Consider the following 7,928-nt stretch of genomic DNA (forward strand, 5'->3'; position numbering starts at 1 on the left):
ACATGTTTAATTAACAACTGGCTGTTCTTAGTTCTAATGCTTTAATTGGCCCGCCGACGGAGATTCTACAGATTAAGGGTTCTTAAGGCATTGCTGTACCACTTTTTAAGTTTTTTAAACCTTTCAAATCTCTAAAACATGCATCGAAAATCTTTAAAAATTAACATCAAATATACGTAACAGTTATTGTCGAGAGCAAGTCGAATAGGTACAAAAACGTGAATAAAAATAATATATTGCCCGAAAAAATAGACTGTCAAGATGACACTAAATGGGTTTTTCGAACGTTTTCATCGTTAAACCATGTACCCAAAAGTTATTACTAGAAACATTGCACCTAAGTTCTTGAAGGCTTAGTATGAACATATTTTTCAATTTTCTTAAAGTTACTTTTTATGTAAAAATGTACAAAAAGTCTATCATTACTTTAATCGCTCGCAACGGCCGGTTGGCAAATTGTAGGAAATGACACCAAGGTAAAACAGGCCCTTAAGATTCTGCATGTATTACCTGCTTCGCTATAAACTGAGTAAGTGCGACGTATACCATAATAAGGTATAATTAGAAAATTGGTAGGTAATAGAAACTTGTCACAGACTCTCGGATTTTAATTGTTAGGTTTCTTTTTTTTATCGCTCGCTGTATCTGGAAGCGGCTCCTAATTGCTTTGAAGGTAGTAATTATACTGTTTTCGATTTAATTTTAGATATGCGATGTTTCTTTTGACAGATTACTGGGTATTTGAGAAAATGGGTAGCATAAAATACACATTGAAATTTCACAAATTGGTTTTTCACACATTTTACTTCGGGATCAGATCTTGTTGCCAAAAAATCCATGTCCAATTACGCCCAAACCTATTTACTCCCTGTAGACCTCTTTCAAAGGCTTACCAATACCAATAAGCTAATTGGTTCATTAACCTTTCACCTTAAATTAAAAGGAAAAGTAAACCTGCTTTCCCACATTACTATTCACGAGAACCAAAAAACGTTATCCCCAGAGAGTCTCAACCTTCACCCTACATTATTCAGACCCCATTCATGTTAGCTCATGACTATTCAACGACCAGCTCCCAAGACAATCGACTTTTCCGAATGATTCCGAATTCATTGCCGCCAACCGTTATATGATGTAATTCGACATTGATTTATTCGCGTCAATGGACTCGCAAGTTTGTACAGATACAAGTCACGTAACCGTTTGAAAGGGAAAGTCGAGTCCAAAGGGAATCAACGGTTATTCCTCTCGTGTTCATTCATAAATCAAGCGCGACAGGGGACGAGACTTGCCTTAATTGACAGCCTACAATTCAGTTTGAACTTTAAAGTGGAGCAGTAAAGTCGGTTTTGGTAATTGAATCTTGTTGGTATTGAAAAGTTTGTTAAAATGTCAAGCGGTTTCGGAAACGTGATCGTTTATTGAAGACTAGCAGTTTTGCCGTGGTGTCACCTGGCATATCCCGTGGGAATTAATGCCTGTGCTGGGATAAAATATAGCATATGTTACTCGGGAAGAGTATGGTTTTCCAACAGAGAAATAATTTTTAAATCGGTACTGTAGTTTCGGAGCCTTCAGGGTTCAAACAAATAAAAAAATTACGTGTGGCACTCGGGGACTGCCGCGGTAAAGCTATTGCATAGCATTCTGTATCAACTTATGCAATTATAATTATTTATTTTTTATTTTATTCATACGGTATTTCTGCAATTACTTCATTGTTCACTTGCCACACGTAATCACTGTTGTAGATAAATACTTATATACTTTCTCACAAACAGCTGATTCGTCCGTCCGTCGTCGTTCGTCGTCGATTCGTCCGATTTCGGAGCAGCTCGTCTCGATTCGGGCGAGTTCCGTAAAGTCGTACAATACGTCTAATCGCACGACACACAGCGCCGTGTCGAAGACTGCCGAACTGACACGACGTTAGACGATGCACGGCCTTCAAGCCACACCTCCGTGCCCGTCGGAGTGGGGAGCGTGAGGTTTTTTCGTTACGGAATTTCTGGATTTGGTCCCCGCGCAGCTTCGGCCTGCGATAGAAGCTATGCAATAGCTTAAAAATAATCTTTTTTATTATTTCAGTATGGATGTAAACTAAATGTGTTTGTTATTTTACAGTATTTTTTCTCACATTAGCTAAAAACAATCTTGGGTCCATATAAAGCCTTTGTAAAAGTAATTTGGACATGACAAGGCCATTTTCCTTGTGTTTTCATTGCGATGAAGTTTATGATAAGGGGTCTGACCCAACATTTTTTTTGCGACCCTTCGATTTATCTCTATTATACCAAATGTGTTGACATAGTGAAATAGTAATATTGGTTCTTTGTTTCTATTTATTTATCCTCTTCTATTTCCTGTAAGATGAATTCAGTAAACACTTCATATCCTAGCTTCTTATGAACTTTATAATATTCTTCTTTTTTATCATGTGATTTGTTAGGTCGTCACTAATATCGTACATTACCTACAGTATTTGTATCAGATAGGAAAATCAAATTGAACAATCAGAAGAAACAAACGTATTTACTTGTCAACGCTTCTCAAACTTTGCATGAAATATTTATTTTGTTCTATAACAGAATCAAATTTGTTGACTCTCGTTATTTATAACCCAGTAGATAGTGCAGTTGAATCGGTCGCTCAGATTCAGTATTTATAAAGAGTGGATAAAACGGCACGTATCTACAAATCACCATAACTTTAAGCATCGCTGACTCTATAGCAATCTTCACTTCAAATGGGTTTCCGCAGGGTGTATCTACGGGATACTATCCTATAGGGACTTCCTACAGGAAAAGTATTATGAGAACGGAATGAAAGCTATTGTAGGACGGAATAACATGGAAATCGCGACATCGCAGTTTTAATGGGGAAACGGCAATGACTGTAGACGTTATTTTTATGGGAAGTGTAGGAATTCTTGTTTTGATATGCAAATGAGTAGAATTATTTCTAGGTAAAACCAAATATTTTACTATGTACAATAATAGAATACAAGATAGACAATTTTGAAGGAGCCGTTAATTTGAAACATCATCATCATCAGCCTTTTTATTGTCCAACTGCTGGGCACAGGCTTCCTCTCACACGGAGAAGGATTGAGCGTTAATCACCACACTTGCCCAGGTTTCCTTGATATGTTTTTCTTCACCTTTAATCAGTCGTCCAGCCGTGCTCTCGCTGTGGCGGCATATTGGGCTGACAAAGTGTAGTCTTACTGTAAGCCATGTCATCGAAACGAAAGAAGAAGAAGAAGAATCAGTCAAGACTATTTTTAAGAAATTTAGTGAAACCTCAATAAAACTATATATAAGGTACTTAAACTCAACTCTCTGATTGCAATTAATGTAACTAGTTATATCAAATCTATAAGATCGAACCTTTCTTGATTAGTATAAATGATTCGTAAATAAGGAGGTCTTAACATAAATAAATTGGTTCTGCTTGTCGGTACAGTTTCCCTTGCTTTAATTACTGATGAGATAAGCAACACCTGTGTTGTTGCTGTTTGTTTTTAGTTGTGTTTCTTTGTCTGTCTGTGTTTTTATGTAGTTTCATTAATTTGTCAACATATAGTTTGGTATATGGTTAACTTCATTAATTTAAAACACGAACCAAGATCATATTTTGGATTAAGAAAAAAAATCATAAATTAGTGACACAGTAAAAAACTAGAGATGGACATTGAGATAGGTATTCCAACTAGTCTATCGAATTCGATGTTTTTCGTTATATAACTATTTGCCATTATCTTTATGCGACAAATAAACTATTCGCAAAATTCTCACAACTTCATCCATTTTATACTACGAAAACGTTCCCCACAAATTCAATAAGTCCACAAAGACAGATTTGCCGTTATTCCCAATCGTTTCTGTTACATCCATATTCAAATATTGACACATAAAGCTTAGACTCCTGTCCACTCTGCGAGTGAAAATCACCGTGAGGATAACTAAATATGATTGTAAGCTGAGCACACACTTTCCCCGCGTCGCGTGCGCCGATGGCATCGATGAAGTTCTACTGAACAAGCTTGTTGATAGGGACCAAGGTGTAAGGGATCGGCGGTGTGTAACTGGCCTAAATAAGGACTGTCTGTGATATGTGACGGTGATATTAAAGAAAATTTATTAATTGGTAAAGAAGTCCATCATTTTGAAGAAGACAAAGACTTTGGTGTTGATAAAGCAGACAAATAGTGTTCTAATTTTAAAACACCGGTGATAAATTTCTAAAAGGATCAAAAATTAGAACCAGTATCCAGAAATTACGTAAATGTTACCGCTTATGGTTATTGATTTTTGATCATACAGTGTCCTTTAAACATCAATGGCCTTACTACAAAAACTTTAACCACTGTTTTACACTTGTCTAAAAAAAATGTGGCTCCAAAATGAACCGTATGTCAACGTCATAATTTGACATTTTTTTAGACAAGGCATAAACTGACGTTTAAAAGTTTTTGTGGTAAGACGGCATGGGTTTTTTTTTTTTATTTTGTCCACTACTTAAATTTTTTGTTAGACGAACGGGTCTTCGGTCTTCAAATGTTTTATTCTCCAAACCGTTTTATCGTCATCCCTTGGACCACGCCACAGCAAACCGGTAGCCGACTCAGTGTGCTAACTCACAATATATTACTTGCAATTTATCGCCGCTAGAAAATTATTTCTCGATGAAAATCCATGGTCTAACAAAATACGACTTGAAGTCTCGGTACCAACCTAGGACAGAAGGTGTGCGTTCACTACATCAGTTTAAACACCGACATATTTATCGTTATTGGTACCTAATGCTACGAAACATCTGATATTAGAGACACTGAAGTTTATTGTACTGGATTTATTGATAATAATGCGTAGATTGTGTTGAATTTCAGTTGGTACAGCGTGAGCTAGTGTTTCTGTCATGTTCTTGTGACGTCTTTTGTTTGTTTTCCAAGATATCTTGGGTTTGCAGGTGTTTGGTGAGCTGGTGATTTTCTTTTGTTTGTTTTAGAAACTTGGGATACTAAACTAGATGTAGGCGGTAGTACGTTGATATTATTCTTAGTGAATGATGGTGGAGATGAGGATAATAACGTATGTGATTATATAATTCAGTTCTAGCTGAAAATCACGCTAAGAATCCGTTTCGTACAGAGTCACACATGAGTTTTGATTGGGCATGAGGCATATCTTCCATAATTTCTTCCCTTAGGTATATCAAATTACTGTCTTCCTGTTACTTGTTCTTATCTTAAATCCTTTGTCTGCACCCTACTTCTGTTGTCTTATCTTAACTAATTACTATCTTATTAAATATCTTATTCTGTACGAGGCATTCTTATCGTCTACTTATCTTAACATTATCAATACTAACTAATCACTACGTGATCATAGACCACACCACACTGTGTTACCCATGCATCATTTCCTCTCAGATAAATGCATCTTCTTTCTTATGACATATATTAGGGAGGACCTCTATCGAACGTCATAAACTACAAGATCTCAAAAATATCTTACACAAAATTCAAACTTCTAAAGACCCAAAGCTCTGCAAGCTAGGTCACTAGACTACGAAGGGTGGTATGAATAGCATTTTGCAATAGGCGTGCATTTCTCATGAGCTCTTCATTTAGCCTCAAGCGGCGCCTTGGATTTCAATGGCGGTTTTTAAATGGGAAACCTAAGAATAGAATTGCTGTTATTTAAAGCTGTAGTGTAACCTACATGGAGTAAGGGGTGGGTGAATATGAGTTGTGATATGAAGGCTGTTCGTGTTCTGTAGTAAATGTATATGACTTTGTTGGTGTATCTTGAAGGGTTGTTCCTGGTACTTCTTACTTTTTGCTTAAAGAAAGTATGATTTTTCTGCAACATAAATATTTTCTCTAGTTGTAACTTTTCGCCATTTTGCTCCATTTCACCGACTTCCCAAAAAGGAGTTTTCGATTCGACGGTTTGTTCTTTCTTTTCGCCTTCTATTTTCTCTCAAACTCAAAATTTCTACACTATTTCTTCCCGTTTTCTTTCCAAGCTATCAACTAACATTACCAACAAAATACTACACCCATTTCCAGAGCAAAAAGGCTTGTACACAAAACAATATCCATTCAATAGGACTGCAATAAACTGAATTACACGACACAACGCAACAAGAGCTGCACTTAGTTGCAGCTATAAATTATCCAGTTATAGTACAAGTAGCGACAGGCAGTTGGTTGTACAAATGAATGTAATGATATTACAGCTCGGATAATCAGGTGATAATCGATTTGATTTAGCTGATTATCGATTTGAATCGAGATGTGCGAGTGTTTTGTTTTGTCTTTATACATGTGATGTGCGGATTTTCCATGTGTTTACATATAGGTACTTCTTAAATTTATTCCATGCGTTGGATGGTATGAAATTGCAGTGCTTGGGGTCACGTCATACTGAGTCTGTTATTTTTCATTACAAAAGTAAAAATAAATTTTATCAATGATTGGACTCATTATCTTACTCAACATTTTCGATCTCCGTCGTAGAATAATATATAAAACTAATGGGACTAAATAAAAAAGTTTACCATTTTATGCATATGAATTAGTTTAATTTTTCTAATAGGTACTTAACACTGTAACATTAGAAGGAAATCACGAGTTTCACGTACGCAAGCCTTGTTATTTCTTCTTAAGTCTAACGCGCCTTAAATCTCCAATGTTAAATGTACTGCAGTAGTACAACAGCTGTTTTAAAATATGACAAAAAGTTAATTTTTGCCAACAAAGCAGTAGTTATTTGGTATCTTCAAGGGGATGGCTTGATTCATATCCAATTGTGCTTCAATATCACTCATTTTCCACTGATTTGCAAATTTCAATATAGCCGCGGGCAGACCAAACTTACAACTACATGGGTACTTTGCAAAAAAACAGTATGAACCATCAATTTACAAACACATTTCCAAAGGAACCATCGCAAACAAACCGATGACACCAAACAAATTCACGATGTCTCCAATTTAGTTAAGAGCTGACCCAAAATACGTGACAGAAAGATACCCTTTCCATACGTTTCCTTTCCTTTATAGCAAAGATAAAGAACCTTGTTGATTTAGGAAAGAAAGGGAACATCAACTATCATCCTGGTTGTTTGTTATTCCGCTCGAGTTTTCTTAGGCTTGTAGGCTATAAGTCAGGGGGATTATTGAGATACGTATGGGTGACAGCTAAGTTGTAGTGACATTTGTAATTCTGTAATTTATAAGTTGATGTTCTTTTGTTTCTTTTTTGGAAAATAAGTATTAGATTTTCTGTTTGTAAAATCATTGTTGCAATTTGAATTGGAATGAAATGATTTTACATAATATTAAGAATAATAGTGAGTACTTACGAGTTAGCTCTGGTGCCGTTTCAGGGTGAGCTGTCGCATCATCGAAACCGTTATGCGATTGTTCATACATATAATTATTTTAATCGATTTTAGTTATCTAAATAAATGTTAAACTTCACATGCATTACCAACTGGACCTTCTACAAATCTACCTCAACAACACCACTACATAGATGGATCAAATTTCGCCTTCGGCAAACCGTTTGTAGTCCACCATTTGTAAATTTATTGGCACTACCCCTCTCCCCGCAGTAGGTATATGATTTATACCAATGGGTGGTACAGAAACGTGCCAGCGACTCACAGATTAGATTGTCCGTACTTCAGCGCGCAATAAATAGAATCTTCGCGAAATGGAAATAGACAATGCATTTAGTAAGCGTAGTGAGGTTTTAACTGTTAGATTTAACACGTAACTAGTTGCTGTTAGGCATTGTTCTGGTTAGTATTTTTGGATGAGCTGTGAATGATTTTTGATGTCTTTTTTGAGCTAAAATTGTTGAAATAGGTATGTTCTGGTATATCTTTGATATCTTTATATACCAAAATTATAAA

The sequence above is a fragment of the Helicoverpa zea genome, chromosome 10 (genome assembly GCF_022581195.2).
Source record: "Helicoverpa zea isolate HzStark_Cry1AcR chromosome 10, ilHelZeax1.1, whole genome shotgun sequence".
NCBI classification, from domain to species: domain Eukaryota; kingdom Metazoa; phylum Arthropoda; class Insecta; order Lepidoptera; family Noctuidae; genus Helicoverpa; species Helicoverpa zea.